We start from the raw sequence: 15,695 nt of genomic DNA, 5'->3' as shown, positions 1-15,695 counted from the left end.
AGGCATGAAGCCAGACAGTCATGAAGCTCCCAGACCCTACTGAGCATTGGCTGGGTGAAACAGCCAATGAATACCCTTAAAACTTATCTTAACACACCGCCTCTATGCAGTATGTTTGTTATGCACATAGATTTATCTCTAAGAGTTAAAATACGTGAGACTCTTTCTACATCTCTGATTAAAAGCCCATTTTTGAAAGAAGGGGCTAAGATATGTAGATGGAAAACTGTGTATTTACTCAGAACCTGGTCAGAAATGAATGAGAACTCAAAACCATCCATGCAGAAAAGATACCAGCTTCGTGATACCATTTAAGCAGGCAATATAAGTTGTGGTTAAGAGTGAAGACTAATGTCAGAGGTGAGTTCAAGCCCAGTCTCTACCACCACGTGACTTCGGGCAAGTTACTTATCCTCTCTCTGCCTCAGTTTCCTCATCTGTAAATTAGGAATAATAAAGAGTATCTGCCTCATGGGATTGCTATGAAAAGTAAATACTATGAGGTATGTAAGTTACTTAGCATAGTAATTGGCACATTGGAAAGACAAAAGAAACTTTTGCAATAATTTTCTTTTTTATATAATAATGAAAGTTATCTGATATACATACATATATAGTTTGTTGTTTTTTATATATACTATATCATAGAGCATGTTTTGGCAGGAAAAGTTAATGCAAGAAATATATATAGTTTGCATATATATATATAGTTTGTTTACTAGAAGGCAGCAGAGAAGTTCAGGCTATGGTTAAAGCCAGCAGAAAGTGAGAGACGAGGACAATGATTTTAAGAACTGAGTGGCAGGCACAACAAGAGACAGAGACAAATGATGATGTAGACATGTGATGCCACATGGCTAAGCGAGAGCAATAGGGCAGTAAGGAAAGGGCATTGTCAAAAATGCCAGTACGATCAGGATCATGTGTGGCAGGCCAGGCTGGTGTGGCATTTGATAAAGTGGCCCTATCTCTACAGCAAGATCTTGTAACACCTCTTGTGAAGGGTTGCCTGAGGGCTCATCAGGGATCTCAGCCTCCAGATCCTAGGAGGAGAGGGGAATCCTCCCAGGATCACCAGGTGTTCCCCCGTAGAGAAGTCAGTAAGCAGGATGTATCTGCCTGTGCATCAGACATTCATGTGCCCCCATCCCCACACTATAACCTCAGCCACAGAGAAACTGCAGCCCTGTGTGTTTATGAAAACCCCAGGGCCCAATGCATCTGGTTTTCAGCCATGGAGCTGGAAAGCAGAGCTACCCTGCCATGCTCTGCATCGGTCTGCACTCCATCCAACAGCTAAGAGAGTCAGGGCAGGCTCGAGTTTCATGGCCAGGCAATGAGGCCCTCCAGGTAAATTCCAACTGGTCCATTTCACGTGAAATGTTCCAGCTTGACCAAGAGTCGCTGACCTCGAGAGCAGCCGTTTAACCTCCATTACTTGGTTTATATTGGTAATATTTACATTGGGAACTTGATTAAAGCTGACCTTTGGTGAAAACGGAATCCAATATGTATTAGAAAACACTCCGCCTTCTCCAGCCGTGTCACGAGTCATCTGTTTCACGTCTCCCCAATTGGCTGACTGCATCCACCTCTCTCACTGAATGTGTGCAATACTTTCCATTTGGTTTTGTGCCTTTGTCCCTCACTAGCACATCTGAAAGTTAACTGGGCTAGGAGCCACTGCCTGGTTGAGGTTGAGGACAGAGTTAGTCTGTCATAAATAGATCCTATTCATCACAAGGTGCAGAGAAGGCACTGAATGTCTCCTGGCCTTCCTGCTCTAAGGAACCTTGCCCCAGTGTTAAGTGATCCAGATGTCCCAACTCCCACCTTTACAAGGACAACTGAGCTCCCTGGGGAAGGAAGGCAGTGACCATTGACTCAGGATAAAACTCCTCTTCCTACATGAAAATGTTATCTGTATTGCTTTTCAGATCAATAGATCTGTAAAATTGAAAAGGAGGATAATTGATGAAATGTTTGTTTGCTGACATGTCCAGAAATTGCTCCTTACCACTGAATCAGTTCAGCAAGTTTTTATCAATTACCTCTTTAAAATGCTGGACAGTCTGGGAGTCGATATACCTTCAAGGAACTTTAAATCTGAGGGTTGTGTGTGTGTGTCTGTGTTTGTGTGTGTGTGTGTGTGTCTGGGTGTGTATGTCTGTGTGTGTTAGGGGTGGAGGCATGAGTAGGAGACATATCTACACACAGAAGTTAAATAACAATCTCAGGTGATGAAAACACTATTGGCCCGTGCATCAAGATACCTGACTTTGCCACGAGCTAGCTTTAATGCCCTTAGTAAGTCACACAACCTCTTGGGCTTCAAGGACTTCCGCAGTAACGTGGAAGCCTTGGCCCAGAAGGTAAATTAGGTAAATTTCAGCTTGACAATATTCTGTGACTCCATCAACAAAGAACAACATAAGGAATGTCACAGACTGAATGTGATGAAGATACAAATGCCTAGTTGATTCAAGAGAAGGAGAAGCCGTGGGTCACTGGCAGGCGTAGAGCACAGAGGCACTAGGAAGAGGGTAACAGCACAGAGCGTGGGCAATCTGAGAACACTGGTCCTGTAGCCTTGGGTTTATGGTTCCTGCTACAACTACGTAGTATGAGGCACAGACAGTGCAATATTCCCGATAGAATGGATTTCCTTTTGCAGAGATTAGGGGTAAACCTTTCAAATATGGACTGTTTTTCCTGTCTCAAGCATGCAATTTTATATCATCCTTATCACAATCCTGTGAAACTGGAATTATTATTCCCACTTTCCAGATAAAGTTGGAGACTGAGAGAGTTAATTTCCTCTGATCATGTAGAGAATAGAACCAGGATGTAAATTTAACTCTCTTCATTCTAAAGCCCATGCTCTGGTCTGGTGCAGACCCAGCCCTCTGTGTTCCCCAAGGAGTCAGTCCAAGTTACACCAGTTTGCTACACTAAAGGAGGCAGGTGAGGAACATTAGCTGTCAGTGTCACTCACCTTGAGCACCACCCACTGAAAAAAACAATAGGTGCATGAGTATCCAATCTATCCTCCTACAAAATGAAAGGACCTGAGCATCTCCAGAAGGCAGGAACAAACAAATGTCTGGAAAGAAATAAAATGGGTATGCATAGCAACAACTTAAAAGACTATATTGAGAGGAAGAAAGGCCACAAACTAAAACTATTTGGGGAGATAGAGACTTGTCTTTGAACCCAGGAGGCTGCTGGCTCTACCCTACACTACGTAAGGAGGCAAGGAGATTTCTCCCCATTCCTTCTCTCCAGTCCACCTGGCAAAAGCAGCCACTTGCAGTTTGGGCTGTCAAGGTCAAGGCCTAAAGAAAAGGTAGTACAAAGAAATGATAAATGTTTGAGGTGATGGAGATACTAATTACCCTGACATGATCATTACACAATGTATACATATGTCAAACATCACATTCTACACCCATAAACATGTACAATCATTATGTGTCAAAGAAAAAATAAAAAGAAGAGGTAGTGACTCCTCTTGAAGTCAGCTTGACCATATTTTCCCCAGCAAGCTCCCCACTAGGGGCAGAACAACCCAAGTGGTGTTGACACAGTCCCACTGTGCAGTCCCTTTGGAAGCTGGGAGCCCAGGAGCAGAGCATGAGTGCTGGAACCAAGATGGCACTAACTTGGGGGTAGCCTTCGGGCACTGGAAGCCAACCCCACAAACAACAGAAAGAAATATCAAATTATTGGGAATCGTATGATAAATTAAAATTTCTTTTCAAGATAATGTTCTTTTTTCTGTTTCTAGCCAAAGAATCTCTTTTCCCTTATCTAAACAATCAGAGAATTTGGTTCCCTCAAGTCTCAACCTTCCCTGTGAAGGTTATTATTGGCTCGGTTAAACAAAGTACTTGTTTATAATAGATATAAGAGATGACGAAGTCGTTTTGAAATTACACAGTTGGTGTAATAAAACCAGTTAAAAGCTTATTTAAAAAATGTCACAGCTGGTCAAATGTATTAATGGCATATGGTTTAGTTTTCTCTTTTTTTTTTTCCCGCAGAACAATATGTGCATTGTCATTTCACAGAGTGAGTAGAGGATTAATGGAGCAAGATAAACTTTCTGCTGGCTTTTCTTACAGACAATCTACACTTTCATTAACTGACTCAAGCTTTATTTATCCCTTTCTATGTCTCATCTTCCCCGGCTTGCCATTTTCTTCCCCAAAGCACCCAATTAAAGAATTCCTAAAATTCCGGGTAATGTAAGAGATGAATATTATATCATATAGAGCATGTTTTAGAAGAAGTTAATGCAGAAATTACACACTACATAAACAAAATGCCCACAACTGGCAAACACAATTATTTTTTCTCCTGTTGATATTACCAACTGTAATAATAAAGTCAAAAATGTGCCCTAAAACATAATATTTCAGCTGCATGTCGTCATCATACCAGCAAAGAACATAATTGCATTATTTGTCTCCTCTGAAATCTCTCACTCATAGCTATACCTTTCCCAAGATCTCCTATTAGAGAATTATTTGGCTGTTTCCAAAAGTAACACATTGACTGAAGTTTTGAAGTCTGGACTTGCCAACGTAGCTGTACCTGTTCAAGTGGGTCATCTCAGAACTGTGCCTGGATTCTGCCTGGAGCTTGGAGATGCCATCTCTAATCTACAACCCTGCCATGTATTTGTTTTTTGTCATAAATGAAGCATGGGGCTGTGCTTTAATTTTCCTTACTGCCCTCTGTCAAGTAATAACCATAAATATTGTCCTGAATCATTAAGTCACAACCTGAAATGTGATCCTGCCCAGCTCCCAATCAGACGGCCATCTGGAAGATGAAAGAAGTCTATTTGGGTTTCGGAATGATCCAGACTCTAATTTGTAGTAAGAGTCTTAACAGGCTGTTTCAGAGACATTAACCAGCAACTTGTCTCAGTTCTCAAGGAAGGCACATTGTCCACAGTTGGAGGCATTTGCTTCAAGCAGAACCGTGAACTGTAACTGTTGGAAAACCACCAGGCTCACTGGCTTTCAATCAAATGCCACATTCTTCCATGGACACTAGATTTCTACCCAAGGGCAAGAATATATGCATAGAGCAAATGCATACATAATATATCTCCAAATATTCTCTATGTCATAAGGAAAGCAAACATTTCAATAAAGGAAAACAAATTGCAGCTTCTACAAGCAAACAACAATGCAACATGATAGATATATAATTTTTCCTATCACCCCAAGGTTACTCTTGCAGGGAAAATAAATTGTACTCTGATTTTGCCATAGAAATAATTTTGTAAACATAAAAAGAAAGTCACTATCTAAAGTCTAAAAACATATGCTTAGATATGAGTGCAGTACTGATTAAAGGAACTATTGGCCAAACAATTGCTTTAACTATCTGAGCTTCCTGATCATTAGAGATGCAAACAGTATCAATAGGAGATGCCTTTCCATTTCTACTTGACTTTGGATTGGAAAACCAAGTAGAGAAAACAACTGTGAAAAATTATGCTTCTTCTGCAAGTTATACCTAGCACTGTTCTCTGTACGGAGTGAGTTGAATTTAATTTTTGAGCATTGAAAATACACGTAAAAATTAAATGAAGATATTCACTCATAAATAAGTGATATTTTAGGCAAGTATGTCAATGGTGACTCTGAGAGAACTAAACAAATGCTAATGAACACAAGCGAGTTTCTTTTCAGCCTTCAGGGAAGGGAGTTTCATGCCAACTTTCAGAAACCCTCTTTTTTGCCTCAAAATTTGGTTTGGCACCCCTCACTTTCTGTAATTAAAAATATTTATTAATTATTCATTAAAATTAATGGCATGAAAAAGATAGAATAAAAGAAATTTAATTGTATTTCACAGCCTTATTTGAGCCTTTGAACAAACCAATCATTAAAAAGTCCATGATATGAGAGAATCTGATCATGGACTGGGTATTAGATAATATTAAGGAATTATTACTACTCTTGTCAGATGTGATGGCATCATAGTAATTTTAAAAGTCCTTATCTTTTAGAGATACATACTTAAGTATTCATGAGTGAAATGATATGGTGCCTGAGATTTGCTTTAAAATAATAGGTGATAGATGTAATGTAGGTAGATGAAATAAATAATACTAGGTAGATGAAACAAGACTGGCAAAATATTAATATGTATTAAAGAGGAGTGGTAGATACCTACAATTCCTCATCTTTTTTTTCTGCTTTCATCTATACTTAAAATTTTTCTATTAAAAAATATTTTTTAGCATATTGAGAACCTAAAGCAGTGGTTCTCAACTGGGGTGATTTCTGGCTACTACAATTAAGGGGGCAGGGTGGTACCAGCATCTAGTGAGTAGAGGCCAGGGATGCTACTACACATACTGTTATGCACAGGACAGACCCACCGCAAGGAATTACTCAGCCCCAAATGTCAATGGTGCAGAGGTTGAGAAAACCTGGCCTGGACAATGTCTTGTTAGGATGGAGTTGATACATAGGTAAAATATAGTCACTGCCTTCATGGAGTTTACCATCTTCCAGAAAGAAGAAAACAAACAACTATCCTATAAGGCACCCTGCACCTGTCTTCTATCACATCTCTTTGTCAGTGACTTCCAGGAGGGGTGGAAGGAAGATGAACTCCTTATAGTCAGGGGTTCAAAGGCAGTGCTTTTTGTTATTACTTACTTATAACACTAGCCTCTGGAAATAAGACTTTTAAAAGGTCTTTGATAGGAAGGTAATTTAATGGGCTACATTTTAGATAAAGATTGGTATATACACAGTGGAATACTACTAAGCCATAAAAAAGAAGAATGAAATAATGTCTTTTGCAGCAACTTGGATAAAGCTAGAGGCAATTATTCTAAGTGAAGTAACTCAGGAATGGAAAATCAAATACCATATGTTCTCACTTATAAATGGGAGCTAAGCCATGAGTATCCAAAGGCAGACAGAGTGGTATAATGGACTTTGGAGACTCTGAAACGGGAAGGCAGGAAATGCCATAAGGGATTTTTTAAAACTACACATTGGGTACAATGTACACCACTCAGGTGATGGGTGCACGAAAATCTCAGACTTTATAGTAATTGTATTTACTATACAATTTATGTAATCAAAAACCACTTGTACTCTAAAACTTTTTTTAAAAATTAAGATTGGAAGGGAAGGTGTTCTAAACAAAGAGAATAGAGAGTACAGAATGCAAGGGTGTGGAGGTAGTGGAAACTACAATTGGGAGAAATCTCTGATGACCCTGAAAAGGAAGCGTCTCCAAGGTACAGAGGCAGAGGCATTGGTCTTTGTCCTTTCTGTGTAGAGCAGTTGTTCTGGTGTCCTCTCTCCCTCAAGCTACCAGGAGGCATAGTTATAAACATTCCCTTTCACCTCTCCGAATGAGAACATTACATGCTTGGGACGGAGGAATGGGCCTGCACACCACGGAGGCGTCCATGCAGGGGAGGGATCAGAAGTAACTGGATCATTTCCACCAGCCGCCCAACACTAAACCCACTGAAACCAAGCCGCCAGCACTCCCTTATCTCTTCCAGGGAAAGTGTGCAGAAGTGTCCGCTTATTTTTAGAAGCCACTCAGCCACAGGACAAGTGTCCATAAGAAGAGGAGTGATTGTTCGTGTGGATAAGTGGAGAGGAGAGAGTCACATCCATGGAGGGCCTGATGTGCCGGGCCTTGTCCTAGACACCTCTTATGAAACATCACCTTTAATCCACACACCAGCCCTGAGAGGTAGGTGGCATGAGCCCCACTGCACAGATAAAGACACTGCAACATGCTGAGAAAATGTGGCTTTTCTCAAGGTCCTGCAGCTCCTAAGCGGCACGTTTGGGATTCAGAGCCAGAACTCTCTGATTCTAAAGCCAGACAATGAGCCTCCCATTCTGCATCCAACCTGTGCACATCAATAACACCAACAGTAACAATGAGTGGAGGCGCTTCAGGCTGGGAGCTCTTTCCGGCCTTGCTGTAGAGGTGGGCAGTTTAGGTGAAAACTGGTACAGGCTGAGGCTCAAGCCAGGTGCACCAGGAAGGAAGAAACAGGCACCACTGTTCTGAGTCAGGACTTCTGGAACAGGGGTGGGCAGCTGTCTCCTGTCTGAATGGAGGAAACTGGGCATCCTCAGCCAAGGGCTGTGCATCGAGCACCAGCAGTTCACTGGTTTGGGCCTTTGAGAGGCTTATGGTACTTGAGCCTTTGGCCCAGGGGAGTTATCAGGAGGACCAGGAAAGCTGCCAACTCCATGTCAGAGTTCCCAAGTGAGCTCTGGCTAAGGAGCAGTTTGGGTGGTCCAGAACTGGTGCCTTCCCAAAACAAACAGGAGACGCCTATGTTCCTGGCTAACTCCCACTGTGACCCTAACATCTGGCACCCCAGGGCACTGCCTGGGCTTAGAGAGCTCATTAGTGCACACAGAAAGGAAGCTGTCCACGTCTGGGCAGAGGGGGTGGAAGAGTAGGTGGGTGGGACGAGAACAGTTGGAAACCACCCACTCCAAGGGACTCAGCTGAGCTAAGTATGGGCAGGGGGAAGGATCCCAAAGCAGGAAGCAGGAACTCAGAGTCCTGTATTGCCTGCTGTGTACCTGTCAGCAAGTTATGAATACCTTGTGGACTGAGTTCAGTGTCTGTGAGCAAGGACTTATGGTCAGCCAGATCTGGGTTCAAATCTAGCTCTGGCACTAACTAGCTGTGTCACCTTGAGTAAGTCACTCTCTGAGCCTCATTTCCCTTATCAACAAAATGGCCAAAAAGAGGTACCTTCCTTAAAGGGCAGCAGTGAGGATTAAACAGGCAACTGTGCATAGAATACAGGGCCAGGGCCCCATACATTGTAAGTATTCAATAGATGGTCTAATTTCTTAATATCATCACCATCCTTATGGATAATGCCATAGGCTATGCTCTTCCTCAGCACAAGGTTGTTGTAATGATCCAATGAGACTGTCTACACAAGTGAAAGCATGATGAGGCAGCAAGGCACTCTGTAGACAATGGCCAGACTTCTAAGTAGGGACATGCTGCCTCTGCTCCCTTATTTTCTCTCCTGGGCTCAAGAAGATGTCCACAGGAATATTCCCTTGTTGAGGGTAACCAACTATCTCATGGGGACAATTAATGGAGTAAATAATTCTATTTTCAGAGAAGTTACATGTCATTGGTTATTGGCTTTCAGCACATAACTAACAGCAAGAAACCATGTACTCACATAAGGCTTGGGGTTCAGATCATTGCACCGCTTCAAGTAGGGTCATAGCTTTGCATTCTTGTATTCCTTATCTACTAGCTTCCCCTCCACCTTCAGCTGACTGTATTAAACAGAGCCTTTCTCAGTACACATTTGTTGGGGAAATGATTTTTGTAAACATTTTAACAAATTGTTTGGGCATCATGGAGAGCCAGGTCAGTGTTATGTGTAACCCTTCCCAGAAGGCTGCAGGGAACACAGTGAGCGTTTGCTATTTCCTCAGACCACTCAGACCTTCCAGTCTGGAAACCACAGTGAGAATTTCCAGAGAGAAGAGGCATTGTGGCTTGTTGACTCCTTCCTGCTTTCTATAGGACTAGCTCCAGCAGGATCACAGATGCTTCCTCTGAGTTTTATCTAAGACAGTTGAACACTCATAGGCCTGGGCAGGGCATAAAAATCTGGAAGGAGCTTCCATGATGATCTGAAAAATGTCTTCTTTTCAGCCGGCTGGAAGTTTGGCTTAGGTTTGGGTCATAGATCAGGTCGATGTTGAAGTGCCCCTCCCAGGTCACCCCAAGCTGGGAAGGGGAACCTTTGGGTCTGCTTTGATTTAGCCATTGCCAGTCTCCTTGTCATCACTCTGTCCTGTTTCTTTGGAGGCTGTGCTGTGAATGTTTTGCTTCTCCTGATGCTAGTTGAGCCCTGTGTTCACTGGCCCACCCTGGCCTACTGCCCACCACATCAGTCTTTCTGTCCAGTCTGCAGAGCCAGTACCTGCCTGGTCATGTTTCCACTTCCTGGCTTATCTCTGTGCTCACAGCAGGTTTGGCTGCTCTGCAGATTCTGAGAATGGTGCCCAGCAGGAATTTCTGGGCTTTTCTTTTCTCCCCATATAGAAGTGACAATGGATAAAGTATTGCCTCCCTAGTCACAAAGAGCTGCCTGGCGAAGCTGCATTGAGGGGCAACCTTGCCTTTGGGCTAAAGATCTGAGGGATAGAATGAGAACTATGGCCTGCTCTGACTATGCAAGCTCTCAAAACCACGACTCAACTCTCTGGGGCCTTTCTGAGCCATAGGGGACTGGGGAGGGCGTGGGCAGCTGGGGAGGGATTCAAATGCCCTTGTGATGAATTCTAATGTACCTATACATGTTCTACATCATTATTGTGTTCCGAAGACTCATCCACCACCTCCGTTCCTTGCTTGCTCATGGCTGCTGGTGTTCTCCCAAACCCAACAGCCCAGTGGGCCTCAACTGCTACTAGGTATGAGAGATAGCGTACTGGGTGAGACCTGGACTCTGGAGCCAGATGGTGGGTTTGAACCCTGGCTCTGCTGCTTATTGGTCGCATGACCTCAGGCAAGTTACTCAACCTCTCTATGCTTCCATTTCCTCATCCATAGAATGGAGGTGATAACAGGACCTACTCCACTGGGTCATGATAAGAATCAAATGAGTTAACATATGGAGAGTGCTTGTATCAGCACCTGGTATGCAGTGAGTGTTTGCAACATATAACAAATATTCACAGACCCAATGTTAATTTTTCCATGGGATATGGGGTCATTACTGAGCTTTGAGCTCTCTTGATGATGGGGTTGAAGTTAACCTAGAATAATATAGTGGCAAGAAAACCACTTGACATCCTCAGCACTGGAGCAGTGTAGCTGTGTACCTTGGTTTCCTCTGCTGTACAATGGTAAACAAATACAATTCTCCAAATAGAATTCTACTTTGAAACGAAATAATTCCAGTAATGTTCTTAACAGAATACCTGGAAAATATTCAATATGTGGTTAGCTATACTGATTAATATTATTATGGTAACTGAGACAGGCCAAAGAAGGGTAAGAGTTGTTTTTGGACACCTGCTCCCCACAGGACATCAGCAATGTCTGGGGTCATTTTGGGATGTCATAGCTGGGGTTTGCTACTAGTATCTAGTGAGTAGAGGCTAAGAATGCTGCTAAACATCCTATAATGCATGGGAAAGTTCCCAGAACAAATAATTACACAGCCCAAAATGTTTATAGTGTCAAGGTTGTGTGTTTTGAGTATAGCTACTGCCACAGGGCACCATATCCCTGACTGCTGTGTGATCACCCTTAGAAGAGAAATACCCTGAGCAGGCTTTCCACTGTTGCACAGACAAAAGGAGATAGTAACTCCAGATTCACTGGGTTTGAAGGGAGATGTCTCTCTAGGGCTAACTTCAGGTTTTCAAGTACCAGAATCAGGGAACCCTGTGAAAGCAACAACAGTCCCACACTGTGCACCTAGAATAGCTGCTTTGCTGAATTCTCCCTGATAATGTTTGTAATCCTACCAAATGTGGGTACTGGCTCAATGGGCTTCTGCACACCAAACTTTCTCCCCAATACAGTCTCCACTGCTGTGAATGGCCACATTCCCCTCCATGCAGTCACTCAAGCCAGAAACCTGGAAATCATTGTCAATGCCTCACTCTCCCTTGTCCCCTGCAGCCAATCATGCTGTTGATTCACTGTTCTAGATGTCACTCACATCACTCACCTCTCCCCATTCCCACTGCCATTGCCTTGATCTGGGTTTTCATGATCTTTCACTCAAGTTACTCCAAGAGCTCCTAATAGTTTCTGCTTCCAGTCCCTTCCAACCCCTATCCATCCAACACCTTGCTCCAAGAAACATCTTCCCAAAACATAAGCCATGTGACTCATTTACTTAAAATTCTATCAGCAAACTATTGCCCCAAGCACAGGGCATAAGATCCAAAGCACTTTGTGATCTGGCCTTGGCCTTCTTCTCCAAACTCACCTTGCCTTCCTCAGGCTTCAGCTGCTTGCATGTCGCCAGACATATGTCATATACAGTCGAGCCTCTGAGCCTTCTCATGTGCTGTTACTGTGCCTATAACACTATTTCCAGCCTCTTCTGTGGGCTGACTCCTACTTTCCTTGAAGACTCAGTTTAAGCATCACTCCCTCTGGAAAAATTTCCTAAAACTCTCCCCAGGAGGCTGCGTTTAGGACTTTCCTTTCTGCTTCCATAGTTCCTCATGCACACTCTTCTAATCCTATATTATAATCATGGGTTTCCTTACCTGATTCTTCCACTAGACCATCACCTCCTTTAGGTGAGGCACTGTAATCATTTCTATTTACTAGCATTCTAGTACATTATAAGATGGTCAATAAATGTTAATGGAATGAATAACTATTGGGGCTATGATCAATATATGGTTGTTGAATTAATTGAATGAATTATTTAATGATCTTTCACCCAAGTTACTCCAGGATCTCCAAGGATGTCACTCACCATACTAAGCATCTGCTTTTTTTTTTTCCTTTGGTGGATTTTTCAGGCACCTAGTATAAGCCAATCACTATACAGGTCTCTAGAAATTTCAAGATGAATAAGATAATGTAGTCTCTTCCTTGTGAAGTTTGTAGTCTGGCTAAGGACACAGACCCACTAATTAATCCCCTCCTGCCTCCCTCTCCATTCTGTTGCTCAAATAAAAAAATAGGATTCTGTCTTCATTGATCTCTTTTACTCACCCCCCTCATCCAACCCAGCAACAGGTCTCACTGAGTCTACCTCTAAATCATAATATCCTTCACTTTCATCTCCATTTCTACCACTATAATCCAAACCAGCATCTTCTCTTTGACTCATTAGTCTTCCAGCTTTCACTCTTGCCCTTTACAATTTATTCTCCCCATAACAGCCTGAACAATCTTTTGACAATGTAAAAAGAGCATGTTACTTCCATTCTTAAAATAATTGCTCATCATCACACTCTTACCAGGCCAATGAGGATGACTGAGCTCAATTCTTCACTTCATCCCTTAACAGAATTTTGCATCCATACTGTGCTATGTCTTCTTGGTAGGAATCATGTACTTCTCCACCTCTTGACCTAGAAATTGGCCATATGACTCCTTTGACCAATAGGATGTTAGTAGACATCACCAAAGCAGAGGCTCAACATGTGCTTGCAGAGACTGGCATGCCCCTTGTGCTTCTCTGACCTGCCATGAGATGTTAAGCCTCGGTACTTCCTGTGCCAAAGAAAATGTGGAGACATGTGGAGCAAATTTGAGCTGAACCCAAATCCTGGAGCAAAGCCCCACCAACCCACACACCTGCAAACAGGTGCTTAACCTGTGTAGTTGTACAGGACTCCTTGCTTGGAAGAGCCCCATGCTTGGTTTAATGTTCTTCTGTTACTGTTTTGAATGTTTTAATATTTTTAAAAAGGGCCCTACACTTTCATTTTGTTCTGGGCCCCCAAATTATGTAGCTGTGTAAACAAGAATGAATGTTTGTTATTATAAGCTACTAAATTTTGGGTGGTTTTATTTATGTTCTTTCTTTGTAGTACCTATCAACTTCTGAAGTTACCTGTCCACTTACTTATTGACAATTGCCTTCTCCAAATAGACTGTAAACTCCTTAACAGCAAGGACCTTGTCTATCTTGTGTGTCTTTGTAGGCCCAGGGCCTGATGCATCCCAGACTTCCAATCAATGCTAGTCGAATAAATAAATGAACAACTTCCATAATTTCTGAAATCAGGCAAAAAGCGCAAGAGCCTCATGGACAAAAGTATTGGTTCTGTCCAAAGACAGGAGGTTTACAGAAGAGGCAATGCTCAAATTTCTTCATCTCCTTCACTCATCCTTTCTTGTCTTTTATCTATTCAGAGTACCCAGCACCTGAGTGAGATTAGCAACCTCTGTAAAATCAGGTTTTTCTACAGTCATCTTCCAAAAACATAGATGGAGGAGAAAACAAGAAACACCCCTTTTCTCAGACCACTCCAAGGATAAGTTCACTGCTCAATACGTTAGGGGGTGGACAGAGGTTTTCACTGTCCCCCGGCTTTCTTCTTCCTATTTACTTAATAACATGATTCCAAGAGTTTTATCTGGGCACTGACCACTCAGCTCAAGCCTCCTCTGCAGCCAGTTGTGCCACATGACTCATTTCAGCCAATATAACATGAGCAGAAATAAATTACACACAAACGTTTGCTTCACAAAGTTGCTATAAGAACCTTGTGAAGTATGAGTTAACATCACACGTAATGGGCTTAGAAGAGTGTCTGACTCATAGTAAGCACCCAAGAAATGTCAGTCACAGTCATCATTAATATTTGAATCTTCAATTTTGCACTCATTATAAAAGAATAGTTTATGAATCTTCCACTGTTCTCATAGCCATGTAGTATCCCAAGTCTCTGGTTATCGATTCAGAGGCTGTTCCTTCATTGTCCTTCATTGTCCTCCATTGTCCTTTCTTCATTGTCCTTCCAGTGTATTACCTTGGAGAAGACATTGCAATGGAACAAGTCACTAACCAAGCATTTCCCCTGCCATATTCCAATTCCCATAGGTAAAGTGTGCCAGGGTCTCAGGAAAATGCATCCCATCTCAGATCTTATGGGCTGCTTTGCGCTCACCAGGCGGCTTTACCCAGCACCAGCATTTCCAAAGACATTTAGAGGCTCAATAGAAGGGCCCAGAAGCACTTGACTGCTCTTGAGTAATAACTACCTTCCTGTTTGCAATATTTTGAAAACACTGTGCCATAGTCTATAAAACTGGAGGCAATTATGTGAGAAAGTGATAAAATGAAATAAACTATTTGCCCTGGAAAGCCACTGATTCTGAGGCAGTGTTGTAGATGCACGGTTCTTTCTTGCAACTTTCTGGCACGGCCATATGATACTTAGGTGTTATGAGCACATGACCTTCAAGATAGGCAATCTGGATTTGAGTCCTAGCTCCACCCTTTCCAACTGGGTGACCTTGGGAAAGTCACAGTCTCACCAAGTGTTTAAATGTGGCCCACTTCATACAATTGTAGTTTATGTAAGGAGCAAATGAGATGATGGAGGCAGAGCACTGTCAATAGCACCAGGAGCACAGTGGGTGCCACTGTTATTACTGTCGCATTATTCAAAACTCACCAGGCCCAAGTCAGCTCTGTCACATGACTTTCAGCAGCGCTGCCTGACAACAAAGCTGTTTCTGCAAGTCACCAACAGCCAACAGACCCAGTGGACAAATAATTTTAACTGTCGCAGAGAGACTTCAATTTCCTATTGGTCAATTAAAGAATTCGTAACTGCCTCCTGCCCTTCTTGTTCAGCGTTTTAAATGGTGCTCCCTAAATAGAACATGTTTTGTCCTCTTTTAGCCCAGCCCTTCCCAGTCAGGAGAATCTTTACGTGGGTTGTTCTAATCCACATTCATTTTCCATTTTGGAGTCCAGCTTATAACCTTGGGAATCAAGTCCTCCACTGGCTTCTCACCACAGGTGACTCTGGGAACAGGCCTCCCAGAAGGGCCTCTGAAAAACCTCCTGGGCAGAGGTGTGGCCCTAACATATTTTAAGCAGAGGAGGAAATCCTCTTCAAGCCGCACAGGCAAAGGTTCGTGAGAAAGTGCTTTCACACAGACAGGCTCAAGAGACTCCTCGACTCCGAAGAGGCAGA

Source organism: Pongo pygmaeus, chromosome 6 (assembly GCF_028885625.2).
Source record: "Pongo pygmaeus isolate AG05252 chromosome 6, NHGRI_mPonPyg2-v2.0_pri, whole genome shotgun sequence".
NCBI lineage: Eukaryota > Metazoa > Chordata > Mammalia > Primates > Hominidae > Pongo > Pongo pygmaeus.
The sequence above is the reverse complement of the archived record's forward strand: the minus strand, read 5'-3'. Positions refer to the sequence as shown.